The sequence below is a fragment of the Dipodomys merriami genome, unplaced genomic scaffold (genome assembly GCF_024711535.1).
Source record: "Dipodomys merriami isolate MVZ:Mamm:240054 unplaced genomic scaffold, mDipMer1.0.p SCAF_407, whole genome shotgun sequence".
In the NCBI taxonomy this organism is placed as follows: Eukaryota; Metazoa; Chordata; class Mammalia; order Rodentia; family Heteromyidae; genus Dipodomys; species Dipodomys merriami.
This window is the reverse complement of record NW_027205682.1, coordinates 825,716-840,264: the sequence shown is the minus strand read 5'-3', so window position 1 is coordinate 840,264 and position 14,549 is coordinate 825,716.

Here is a 14,549-nt window from a genome sequence, read left to right as displayed (position 1 = left end):
TGTGACTTTTTGATTATTCAATTATTTTTGTAGGAACATCAGTTTTTATTAATTCTGTATGTACATTAACGGAGAAATGAATTGCTTTTGTACTATCTGTTAGGGTATATTAGACTTTGCAAGAGAACCATGCAAACATCCAGGTACAAAGAACAAAGAAAGTATTATTGACAGCAGTGGAACTGGCAAGACCCCTTCTCACAAGTGAAGAATGAGAAGTGCAGGCTATTGTTTGCGGTGACCTATATAACTCGGGGCTAGGAGGTGGAGACCCCAGTGTGGACATGTGGACCAAGGGATCCATCATGGTGGACTAGGATTTATGGCTGCTTGCCCAAATAGTAGATAAGGGGCTCTGCAGCTGCCCAGACCTTAAGGTCACTCTAGGGAGTTCTTGCTGCCCTATATCGTAGTAGCTACCCCAGAAGAGTGCCATCTCAAGATAAAGGGGGCTTGGAGGGAGGCTGATTATTAACTGCCTAGTGTTGACCAGGAAGGGAGCATGCCAAGCTGTGGAAAGGGGAAGGAGCATGCTTAGCTATGGGAAAGAAGCTTATTGGGCTAACAGTATCTAGCAACTAAGGACTGTGGATTTGTCTTTAGTGGAGAGTTTGATGCTTTACTTGAGACATAAAAGATTCTTCTCCCATAAGAAGGCCTTTCCTCCCATGTATAATGTTTCGAGCAGGAAAATTTCAGTAAAATTACACTGGTTCTTTCCTGACTACCTCATTTGCCTTCTCTCCCAGCCATGCTTCCTGCATCTTCTGTTCATTGTCAACAGCAAGAAAGAATGAAAGACTCTCTGGTGAGTTGCATTTTATTTCTCATTTTGTATTACATTCCATCTTATGAACTTAAAGGTGTCCAAGATTTAAAAACAGAAAAACAGATCCAGCTTCAGGAACATGTTCATAAATCACATAAAGATGGCTATTAGGTTTAGCATATTATAAAATCTGACATTCTGTCTATGTTAAGTGCAGATTTGCTTCACCTTGTTTCTAGTTTTTCTTATGTGAGAAAAAGTATTCACACTGTTATGTGATTCAGTAACCTAGAGGAGGTGATATCTAATGGAAGATGAAGGTTCCCTAGCAACTTGTCAGAGATCCCATCATAAGTAACATTGAACTATCTTAATGAAGTCTTTGGTCACACACACCTTTGAATGTTTTAGAGGACTGAGTAAGTAAGCAATATGTACTTAAATTACTCTTCATACCTTATTGGACTGCTTCATGGTCATTTTCTTACTTGAAACTTAGGCTATAGGCGATGATACGGTCTATGATTTTTCTAGAAATCCCTCTATTTTTTCTAAGGTGTCCTCACAAGATTCCCCCCTCCCCCTACTATTTTGTTTCAATCTTTGTTTTCTGCTCTCTAGCTTTGCTTATTTGTATTTTTCTTTATGTATCTATTTTTCTTTCTGTATTTTTTTTCTCCCAGCCTGTCTTTCCTCCATCTGTCTCTCACTTTTTACTTTTCTTCGAATGCTGTGTCTGGGAACTAGTTTTTCTTACAAATTTTCCTTTGCTGCATTGGCTCTTAGAATTGACATTTTTCTTATGGTTTGATTTTTCCGTATTCCCTTTGAAGACAGGTCTTGCTATGCAGTCTAGCTTGCTCTTGAAATTTTATGTAGCCTAGGCTGGCTGGTAATCCCAAATTCAGAAAGTATAGGTATATTCCATCCTTTTTGGCTACATTAACCATTACATACGGCCACATTGTTTTATGGTTATGCCTTCCATCCATCTACAGCATTTTTTACCTTCCATAAATGAAGCTGTAAAAATCATTAAATACACAGCTCCTACCAGTCTTTGGAACCATTATAGTTACTGGGTCTGTGAGTTTGTTGATCCATGGAAGAGCAGTAAGGGAAATCATAGCATGGCTGATACTTGATGCCTGGTGTATTTTATTTAGCTTATTGTATTCAAGATTTATCCCTGCTGTAAAATGTATTAAAGTTTTCTTCCTGTTAAACACATTTATCTATTCTTTCCAGGCTTCTGTCTTTTGGTTATTGTGAGTAGTTGTTGTGTAGTGATTCTCCAAATATTTGTTCTAGTCCCTGCTTTCACTTCCATTGGTATAAATCTAGAAATAGAAGTGCTAGACCATATTCCTATGTAATTCTATATTTAGTTCTTTTAGAAGTCTCCATACCATCGTTGATTATTTTACATTCCTGCCAGAAATGCATCAAAATTCACTTTATTTTCATATCTTTCCCAACAGTTGTTAGACTTTGGAAACATATTTGTTTTTGTTTAAAAGTGTGTATGAAGAAGTAGATATTTCATTTTGATTTGAATTTTTCTAATAACTATTGACATTGAACTTTTTTATATTTAATGAGCTACCTGTATACTTTTTAGAAAAGTCTCTTCAGTTTTTTCCATTTTTAAATTAGATTTTCTGTGGGGGGGGAGGGAAGGGGGTCGGTGTGGTTAATTATAGGATTTTGTTTTATGTGAACTCTGGGCCTGAGTGCTGTCCCTCAGCTCTTCAGCTCAAGGCTAGTACTTGAGCCACAGCACCACCTCCGGCCTTTTCTGCTTATATGGTGCTCAAGAATCAAACCCAGGGCCTCAGGCATGCAAAGCAAGCACTCTACCACTGAGCCACCTTCCCAGCCCCATTTTTTTATGTTTTTAATTCACTGTGGTTAGTAATCTATTTAGAGAAAAACTAATACCATGCTTTCTCTTCCTTGTTGATCACGCTTTCTGATATACAATGTTTTAATTATATGCACTAAATTTGATTTTGTTTAGTATTAAACACTTTTGGTGTCCTATCAAATGAGTCACTGGCAAGTCTAATGTCATGAAACTTTCCTCCCTTCCTCTCTTCTTTTCCTTTCCCTTCCCTTCTTTTTCCCTTTTTTTCCACTACTGTCTTGTCAGCTCTTCTTTTCTCTGCCCCTTTTTTCTCCTCTCCCCACCCCATTCATTTTCATTTCTCTTTATGTCTGAGGACTTACTGTGTTGCCACAATTAGTGTCAAAGCCCCAACCATGCTTTCTTGTGCTAGTACTAGATCTTGAACTCAGTCAGTCAGCTTCCTCAATCGCTGTTGACACGCTCATTTAAACCATGCCTCCAATCTGTTTTTAGCAACTTAATTTGAGTTGTCCACCAAGGCTGCTTCCAGACCTCAACCTCCTTAGTAACTAGGATACATTCTCGTTCCTGAAACACTTGTTTTTGTTTTTCTTACCAGCATATACTGTTATTGGCTTATGTGGAATTAATATTCAACCTCAACTCCAAAATTTCAAATGAATTTGAGTTGTCTACCATGCTGGCTTCCAGATCGCAGCCTCCTTGAGTAGCTAGGGTCTGATAACAGTCTTGAGCTAGAGCACTTGTTTTGATTTGCTTTTTTCTTACCTGAACATTTAATACTAACAGTTAATTTGATACTAAAACAAGATTATTGTTACTGGTTTATATAGAATTAATATTCAACCTCAATTCCAATATTTCACGTTTCAAATTAAGTCTTGTATTTTATTTCTAATAGTTTTAACTATTCTAACTGGTATATTTTCTTCACTAAGCAAACAGTTTAGGCTAGCACAACTACATGGAAGGATTGTTTTATAATTAATTTAATTTATTGTTATAGAGATACAGAGAGATTACAATTACATGAGTCAGGTAATGAGTATATTTTCTTTCACAGAGTGTCTTCCTTACCTTACTCTCTCACAATTCCTCCCTCCCTTCTCTAATCATGAGTTGTATAGTTTATTTTTGTTAGTGTCTAATGAATTCCACTGCTGTACTTTTTCCCTGTTTCCCTGGAGTTCTGACTTTCCCCCACCCTCCAGAAAATATACCTGTGAATAGATCATACATAGTTAAAAGCATTTGTTTTTAGTGCAAAGGCGAAGTAACAAAGTGACTGCTTTTCATAGCCTATAAAACATAGTGATAATGTACATTTCTCCCATATCCATGCTAATTTCCCTGTGTTTATTTCACTCATAGATTTTTAGAAATATATTACTTAACTGTAATGTGTTTATAACCTAGCTTTATATCTCATTTTTTCCTAGGAAGTTTGTCTTGAGAATTACTCTCATTGTTTTAGTCTTCGTAAAATTAACACTGCAGTACTTTATAAACAGCATTTAGTTTGAAATAATGCCAGTGATATGTATGTTCCTGCTGATGTTTTGTCCTGATGTTTATAAATTAGAGGAGTATTACTTTTCCAATAGTAATGGAAGATTAAAAAATTACAATTCTGTGGCCTTTTTTGCACAGTTCCTTGATCTCAGGCATTCATTCTCTCTAAGCTTCTTTCCCTGAAGTCTAGCACTCACTGCTTGAGCCACAGCACCACATTCAGCTTTTTTTGTTCATGTGGTACTGAGGAATCAAAACCATTACTTCATGCATGCTAAGCAAGCACTCTTTATAAGCCATGTTCCCAGCCCTAAATTTATTGCCTTTTTATTTTCTTTTGGTAGAATTAATTCGTTGGTCTCAGGCCTTCATATTTATCAAGCAAGTAAAGTATTAATTGATACATATGCCTAGTGCAAATACTTTGTGTATAATACACTTGTGCATTTGTATATTGAATCTTAATAAATTAGTTTTTCTTCCATGAATTGTTTCAGAAAGATTACCTAAAATCTAACATATGTTCTACAGATTTCCTTTTTAATGACCTTGTCCTATGTGTACATGCATGTTGGCATCTTATTCTTTTGAAGCAGGATAATTTTTTGTAACAGTCTTAAAATGCAGATGTGTTATTAATGAATTATCTTTCCATTTAAATATCTCCAATCTACATTTTCTGAAGAGTTCCGCTACCCAATGGATTATCTATTGAAGATTATTTTCTTTCAACACTTGACACATATATTTCCTTTTTTGTGTGCTAGTCAGCATTCACCACTAGTATTGTCACGCATGGCTGGATTGGTAGGATGATCGTTGGCTATTCTTCCTTTGTAATGAGGTTCAAAATGGGAATCAAAAGACTTTCCTTTTAGCCTCTGCAAAACAAAATAGTACTATATTTCATTCCAACTTTTAAAATTTCCTTCTGTAGGTTTTAGGTAGCATCACTTTTTATCCTTTTTATTCTCTGTTGTGCTGTGGTCATATTTCACAATTTTTTTTTGTCATTTTTTAATGTTCCATAAGCCTTGTGCCCTTTGCCTCCATCCTTCAATAAAAGACTGATAAAATGCAATTGTAGTCAAGGAACATTTTATTCCTCTGCCACCTAAATTTCTTATTGTAGGAGGTATGCAGTGTTCACAAAAGTTCATGTAGCAGGTCTTACAGAGGAAGGAAGTATCAGGGTATCTATGACCACATTTCAATCATTAGAATTTCTTCAGGCTGGGGAAGCATCAGCTGCTGCATGGGGAGGAGGCTGCGGCCACTGCTCCATGGGCCCCTGGCCCCTCTGTGTCTGGGAAAGCCAGTGTAAGATGAAGATAGTCTTTCCCCAGCCACCTGGATAATCAAGAGTTTGGGACAGATCCTTCGATAGTGAGGAGCCAGGAGAAAAGCACAGAGTATGGTGTTATATGGATTAATAAGGAATAATGTTCTCTTATATTCTGTTATGTAATGACGGCCCATATCATGGAGGTGTATTTTTTTAACAATTCATTTTCCTACAGACTACCCAACAAACCACCTGAGGTTGCATTTACAACAAGAATTTAGCATCCAAATATTAACAATATTGACAGTATTTGTCTTGATATTCTAAGGTCACAGTGGTCTCCTGCTTTAACTATTTCTAAAGTTTGTTTATCCATTTATTTACTGCTATGTGATCCGATCCTAGAGATTGCATGGACAATAAAACAGACAGAGACAAATACAACAGAGTATCTTGGAAATAGAATTAAAAGTATGTCATGTGATGATACCTAAAAGTCAGAATAACCTGCATTATAGCTGGAATGAACTTGAAACTACTGTTCCTTTTTTGATTTCTTATCTGGCTGCTCCCCTATTAGATGTCATCTTTTCTTTTAAATTTTATTTTTCACTTAGCTCCCTCCCTCCATTCATTTAGATTCTCATCTGAGTAGACTTAAACTGTAGTTACAAGAAAGCAGTTGCCCAAGACTCAAAAATTTTTTTAAAGTTCAACATTTGTATTATACAGCCAGTATGTTCACTTTTTTTTTTTTTTTTGGTCGGTCATGGGGCTTGAACTCTGGGCCTGAGCGCTGTCCCTCAGCTCTCCAGCTTAAGGCTAGCGCTCTACCACTTGCGCTACAGCACTACTTCCTATATTCACTCTTTTTTATCTTTTTTTTTGTGCTTTTCTTTTTTTATTGTGAAAATACTGTACAGAGGGGTTACAATTACATGGGCAAGATAATGAATACATTTCTTATCAAGCATTGTAGCCTCCTCCTTTGTTTCCCCTTCCCATCCCTTCCCATCTGCCCCCCAACCCCCACCCAACCTATATTCACTCTTAACCTGATTATGAAACCAAACCATTCCTCACTACTCTAACATGATGAAGAAGCCACCTGAGGGGGCGGGAGCTGGATTCTCAGTTGTCACATCAAAGGAAACAACATTCTAGCAGCATCCATTCTTGTTGAAGCCTTCCACTGTTAGAGATTTGAGGTTACATGTACTTTATGCTCCTAACTGATGTGGCTGGAGAATTGATATTGAATTTATAGTATCAGCAGAACAGAAAATGTGGTGTATTTTATACAGGTCAATAAAGATGTGAGCTGTTCTTCTCCAGAGAGTGGAAATTAGAAGTCAAACACCCTTTGTATTTCAAAATAGGGTGTCAAACATTTTGTAATTTTCATTTAAATTCTTAGGAGGCTTGGAGCTATTAGTTAAACGGTCTTCCAATACACTGCTTAATATAGCACTGAATAAATGATGCAAGTTGTTACTAGATAAGTGATGGATAGCTCTGCTAGTAATTGATTTATTTTTCTTCAATAAAGTTTCATAAACCAGTTAGCTGCCTGAATTAATCAGTATGGGGAATATATTTTGTAAATGGAAAGCTGTTTTTATTATTTTCCATGTACATTCCCTAACTAAACCTCTTTATCATGTGCATTTGAAGCTGGGGGGTGGGGAGGAGGGAAAAAGGAAGTAATAGTAGGTTACAGTTTACAAAATAAAGTACTGTTGTGGGAGTCGTAATGAGGCTGTGTTGACTATAACCATGAGATATTGGGCATCCGTGGGTTTGTTCAGCCATTTACATTAATGAGCATTAAATGCAGCAGATATCATTTCAGGTGACTTAACATGAATAAATAAAAGTCAATGCTACTATAAAAAATTTTAATAACAAAAACAGTTAACAAAAATATTTTTATGTGCTAAGTCAAATCTTAAAATGTCCAAATCAGTCATTAGCTACTTTCTTGAGTACTGTTAACTCTCTTTTACATTCACATGAACACTGCTTTTCATAGGTTGATGAATATGGTATATATTCGATATAATATCCTGAATGTGTTGTGCTTGCTTATGTGAGAGCACTTTTTTTTTTTTTTTTTTGGTCCGGTCATGGGGCCTGAACTCTGGGCCTGGGTGCTGTCCCTCAGCTCTTCAGCTCAAGGCTAGCGCTCTACCACTTGAGCCACAGCGCCACATCCGGCTTTTTTCTTTTTGCTTATGTGGTGCTGAGGAATCAAACCCAGGGCCTGGAGCATGCAAGGCAAGCGCTCTACCACTGAGCCACCTTCCCAGCCCATGTGAGAGCACTTTTTAAGTGAGGCAGAATATGAAAATGCAAGAAAAGCTTCCTGTTTACTCCATTGTCACCCTGATACATAGGAAATTTTATCAAAGTAAGCTAAACATACTCTTTTACTACCTAGACTTAATGTGGGCATGCCAGATTATTATCTCCTTAGAAATGTGGGGTGATGTATTAGGGAAACTATTTTTTTATTATTTTTTTATTTTTTTTATTTTTTATTTTTTTATTTTTTTTAAATATGATTTTATTTTATTTGAGAACATACTGTACAGAGGGGCTACAATTACATGGGCAGGATAATACATACATTTCTTACCAAGCATTGCAGCCTCCTCCTTTGGGAAACTATTTTTTTTTATTTTTGTTGTCTGTGGGATTTGAACTCTGGGCATGGGTGCTGTCCCTGAGCTCTTCAGCTCAAGACTAGCACGCTACCACTTAAGCCACAGAGCCACTTCTGGCTTTTTCTGCTTATGTGGTGCTGAGGAATCAAACCCAGAGTCTCATACATGCTAGGCAAGCACTCTAATACTGAGCCACCTTCCCAGCAGGAAACCTTGTATTTTAATTACCAAGTTAATACAGTGGCAAACATTTCTACTTTGATCATTCTTTCTCCCACTGTATAGATAACACTTCAAGCTCCAAACATTTTTATATAATATAAATTGCATACCTGTAGACGAATGAAATTCCAGCCTTCGTGTTCTCATGACTCAGGGCTAATTACTTGACAGAAATGTGTCCTTACAGAAGCTAGTGTCATTTGATGATGTGGCTGTGGACTTCAGCTGGGAGGAGTGGCAGTACCTGGACGTTGCTCAGAGGACCCTGTATAGAGATGTAATGCTGGAGATCTACTGTAACATTGTGTCCTTGGGTGAGCAAAGTCACATTAACTTGTAAGGTCATGTGCTTTGTTTTTCATAAATATATGAATATTTATGTTATTTAGATGTAGCATTCCAGAAGACTGTCTTCCCAACCTTGAGCATATTATTGTAAATGGTTATACAATCTAGAATATAATGTATATCACTGTTGGAAAGATGATCTGGAAACCACAGATGATCTATCTGTAGGTGACTTTGGTCTGTTAAAGCCGCCAAAAATCAATGTGTTTGGATCTGTGCATATTACGGGTTAAGTAGTATCTGTTTGATGAAGGGGGTATTCATTTGGGGTATAGCTATTTAGGATTATTATATCCTCTCATAGGAAAGGTCCATTTATTGGTATGTCATGGCCTTCTTAGTCTTCTTACTAATTATAATTTGAAATATATTCTATCTGATATTAGTATTGCTATTCGGGCCTGCTTGGGAGTATTTCCTTGATTGAATTTATTCTACCCATTCACATTCAGGATACTTATTTCTGTGGGCAAGGTGTGCCTCTTGAAGACAGATAGATGGTCTTGTTTCTTGATTCAACTTATCAATCTTTTTCATTTAATTGGGAGTTAAGTCCTTGAGTATTGACAGGAGTGAAAAGTTTTGGCAATTCCTGCTATGTTACCCACCTTTCTATGGCCTGTGCCTTCTCATTCTTACTATGTTTATTTGGTTCTATGGTAAATCGCTATTTCTCTGACTATATCAAGACTGGGCTGGGTGCTCTTCTTTTCATTTTCATTTTATTGTATTGTAAAAGTGCAGCACAAAGGAGTTATAGTTACACGTGTAAAGTAATGAGTACATTTATTGTTGAACATCATTACCCTCTCCTTTCTTTATCTCCTACTATCCCTTCCCACTCCCACCTTGAAGTTGTCAAGTTCATTTCCAACATACTGTCACCCCTTTAATCCTATCACTTTTGGTTAAATCCACTATTTGAATTAATCTGGAGTGCAACTTCCAACCATGGTGTAATTGCTGTGGCTCAGAAATCCTATCAGAAGCTACTCTCTGATTGGTTCATATGTGATACTCTGTGTGGGGTTGGGTTATAAAGATGCCAGTGAGCCATCTTGCTCTCCATGAGCCAGTGCTCCCAGCTCATTCATTTCCTATGGAACCAACATCTCCATGCCCTCCCTGCAGAACCTCTTGAGCCACACTGGCAGGCTAGGCCATTTGAGATGAGGGCTCTATCCTGCCTCTCTGGAGAGCTACCAATGTTCAGTGTGGGTGGAAGAGCCAGGATGTCTGAGCTTTTCAATTCAGTCATTGCTCTAGAACCCCATCATGGCACTTTTGTGGTACACGTGTCCTATGCACACTCCATCAGGAATCTGGAGTAAATTCAGCCTAAAAAAACTGGAACAAGATCTTGTTTTTACAACTAAATGGTGTGAGCATACCTCCATGTCTTGGGGCAGTCCTTGACTGTAATTTACTGTGCAAGCAATAAGTTGGTTTACAAAAGAAAGAAATTAAGTAGATGTCATTTCTCAGGTCCCAAAATAACAAAAAGCAAGGGCTGGGAAGGTGGCTCAGTGGTAGAGCACTTGCCTTGCATGCCTGAGGCCCTGGGTTCGATTCCTCAGCACCACATAAGCAAAAAGAAAAAAAAGCAAAAAAAATAAAGAGTATTACTTGTGCCTAGAATCCAAGCTACTCAACAAGTTAGAGATCAATGGATCACAGATCAAAATGATCCTGAACAGGAAACTCATCTCCAGTGAATCAGAAGAAATCCAGAAGTGGAACTGTGGCTCAAAATGGTAAACCACTTGAGTAAGACAGCTTAGGGACAACACTCCAGCTCCAAGTTCAAGCCCAGGATTGATCAAGAAAAGAATAAGTCATCCCTCAGGTTGGTGATTCACACCTGTTGATGAGATCTGAGGATCACAGTTCAAAGCCAGTCAACCCAAGAATGACAGATAGTTATCTTCAATTACCCAATGAAAAGTTGGAAGAAGAGTCTGTGGGTCACCTGGTAGAGTGCCAGCCTTGAATGAAAAAAGCTGAGGGTGGACAGTGACCAAGCCATGCATTCAAGTACCATTCCTGGCACACAACACAGACACACAGAAGAAGCAAAAGAGAAACAGAAAGAAAAATAACCATCTCACTTTCTAAGAGACTGAGAATGTTTATTGACTGAATAAATAAGCAATGTATACATGGGTTCTGTTATGTGCACATGATGTATAACGAGCTAAACTTAAATAGCTTCTTGAGATTGGAACATCAGTAAAATACTATTTCTCATTTTAAAAATCAGATGATGAGCAACATGTCAGCTGTATGCAGTGTAATGAACACCATGGGAACTCTCATAGTCCATGGGAAGGGCAATACACACCCATCCTAAATACCAGAAGTAACCTAACACATGTAAGTAAAAATATCTAAAGCTGTTGATCACAGGAGACTCATGACTATAAACCTGATGTCTGCGGATTGAGCCTTGAAACCAGCCTCAGAATAAAATTCCATAAGATTCTTATCCCCAAATAATCACCACAAATGTGGGAAGTAGAATTAGAGATGTGGTTCAACTGGTAGAGCAGTAGCCTTGGGAAAAGCTCAGGAACAGCCCTGAGGCAATGAGTTCAAGCCTTAAAATTGGATGTTTGTGATGTATAGAAATTAATATAGTGTGTATACATGTGTAAAATGCACACATATGTGTCAGTTGTGGGGCGTGAACTTGACCTGAGCACTGTCCTGCAGCTCTTAAGCTCAAGGCTATTGCTCTACCACTTGAGCCACAATGCCACTTCTGATTTTCTGGTGGTTTATAGGAAATAGGATGTCTCACAGAGTTTTTTGTGTTGGCTGGCTTTGAACCATGATCCTCAGATCTCAGCCTCCTGAGTAGGATTATAGGTGTGTGCCACCAGCACCTGGCAAAATTCACTTTTTAAGAATTGCTCTTAGGGACTGGGAAGGTGGCTTGGTGGTAGAGTGCTTGTCTTGCATGCATGAGGCCCTGGGTTTGATACCTCAGCACCACATAAATAAAAAGAAAAAAGCCGGAAGTGGTGCTGTGGCTCAAGTGTAGAGCGCTAGCCTTGAGCTGAAGAGCTGAGGGACAGCGCCCAGGCCCAGCGTTCAGGCCCCATGACCAGACCCCTCCCCCCAAAAAAAAAGAATTGCTCTTAGATGTAATAGGGTTGTGGGGGTATTTCATTAAGTCACTATTCATTTGAGGATGGCAGTGAACTCATTTCAAATAACAGTAAACCAATTGTGATGGAGTAGGCTTATAATTTTAATTGAAGAGGTGAAGTCAGGAAGTTCGCTAGTTTGAGAGTAACCCAACCTACATACTAAGATCCTGCCTCCAAACTAAGTTTCTGTTTGTGTGCATATATGGATGTTTTTATATATCCACACATTCAAGCATGCATGCATACATGTGCACATAGATAAAATACTGCTAGGTTATTGTAAAGAATGCTCATAGCAATGGTGAGCCAGGGAATGTGCTTAGTATCCTCTTTATATATACATACTGGTCCACATAGAAGTAGACATATTTTTGTAAAGCTGAGCACTTGAAATTTCATCTTGTTTTATGCTGCAACAGACATAAAAGTAAAGAAATAGCCAAAGGTGGTGTTTGCCTCTAAGTCTAGATATTCATGAACTGAGATGTGAAGATCAAGGAATAGAGCCACCGAGACAGAAAAGCCTACAAGACTAGCTCCAATTAGCCACCAAAAAAGCTGAGTTGTGGACATGGGATAAGAGGTAGTGAGCTCTGAGCAAGGAAATTCAACAAGCACAAAATCTGAGTTTATAAAACAAGGTAGAAGCTGAGTTGTGGCACAAGGATTAGAGCACTAGCCTTGAAAAAAAGCTCAGAAAGCCCTCAAGCCCTGAATTCACCTGCAGGCCACACAAATGCACACAAAATTGTTCAACCATATTAAAAACGTTACTGTCTACTACTCTAGAGATGGGGATGGTGGCTCAGGAGTAAAGCATGAGCTCTACATGGGTGAGGCCCAAGGTTTGAACCTTAACTACTACAAACATTAAGAAACTGGCCTTGGGGCTGGGTGGGTGGCTCATTGGTAGAGCACTTGCCTTGCATGCATGAGGCCCTGGGTTTGATTCCTTAGCACCACATAAGCAAAAAGAAAAAAGCCGGAAGTGGTGCTGTGGCTCAAGTGGTAGAGCGCTAGCCTTGAGCTGAAGAGCTGAGGGACAGTGCCTAGGCCCAGAGTTCAGGCCCCCCGACCAGACCCAAAAACACCGGCCAAAACTTTATATGTGCATTCTAACTTAAATGTTTGTTACCAAAGGTTTGATGTGGAGACTTCATCTGATGTGGTGGAATTGGTTGGGCTCATGGTCTATGCCAGAACTCAAAGTGGAAGGTACAGGAAAGAAAAATTTGGTAAGGAGCCAGCTGAGTAGAGGAGGGCTCTGGCAAAGTCTTCATGCAACCGGCCAACCAGGCAAGCCCCTTGGGACAGGAGTGAGAAGCCCAGAGCAGGGTATGTGCTACCCCTCAGTCCACCAGCACAGCACGGCACCTGCAGCATGGGCCAAGGTGCACACGTGTTTCCTGCAGGGCTGACTGTTGACACAGGGACCAGTCAGAGCAGTCAGTGGCCTAATGTAATAGTCTTGTCCTATGTAGATAAGACAATTGCTTGTGGACTAGAAGAATTGGTAGTAAAACATTGTTAGATGAAGTAGTAATGTGTGAATGTGTGTGTCCTAAGAAGAAAAGAAATTGAAAAGGAATTCTATGATAACTCAAATGACAAGTGTGGGACTTGAGTGCACAGCAAAATAGATCCATTACGATCACAACAAATAGGTGAAAAGGAAGGGTTTCCTTCATTTATTTTTACCAACCCTTACAAATCCTTTTGTGTTCAAAATAATAAAGGCAGAAATGTTTCTGTTGATGTTTACTGTTGTACAACAGCTAGTTTATAAGTGACAGCAGAAGCATAGGGTCTCTTCTGTATGCAGCCCCTGAACTCTCTGGAAATGAGGACAATACTATTGAAAGTGAAATTATGTCACTTGTAAGTTTGTCTTTTAAATTGCAGGGGAAACATTGACTAATTTAAATGAGCAGACTTTTTGTTTTGCTGGTCCTCTGGTTTGAACTCAGTATACAGGTGCTTTCCCTGAGCTGCTTTTGCTCAAGGGTAGCACTCTACCACTTGAGCCACAGCACCACTTCTGGCTTTTCCTGTGTATGAGAATCTGAGGAATAGAACCCAGTTCCTCATTCATGCAATGCAAGCACTGTACCACTTAGCTACCTTCCCTGTCCTATAAGCAGACTTTTTATGTTAAAAGAAGAAAGAATAGGGGCTGGGAAGGTGGCTCAGTGGTAGAGCACTTGCCTTGCATGCCTGAGGCCCTGGGTTCGATTCCTCAGCACCACATAAGCAAAATGAAAAAAGCCGGAAGTGGCGCTGTGGCTCAAGTGGTAGAGCGCTAGCTTTGAGCTGAAGAGCTGAGGGACAACGCCCAGGCCCAGAGTTCAGGCCCCACGACCGTGCCCCCAAAAAAAGAAGAAGAAGAAGAAGAAAGAATAGGTTGGTAGGCAGTATCCACTTTCCATGTGCAAGTCCCAAAGTTCAACCCCCCAAAGTGAAAGGAAGAAAGTAGAAAATGGAATGACAAGAAGTATTCAGTTACAACTACAAAAAAAAAAAAAATAGAAGAACAAAGGCAATGAGCAAGTAATTAGGTTTTTGTTTGGGATTGTTTCTTTTTTCTTTCAGTTGTTAGCTGTGGGGTTTAAACTCAGGGAAGGCCTGGCATATTCCCTCTGCTTTTCACTAAAGGCTGGCATGCTACCATTTCCAGCCAGAATGTCACTTCTAGTTTTCTGGCATTTAATTGGTGATAAGTCACAAT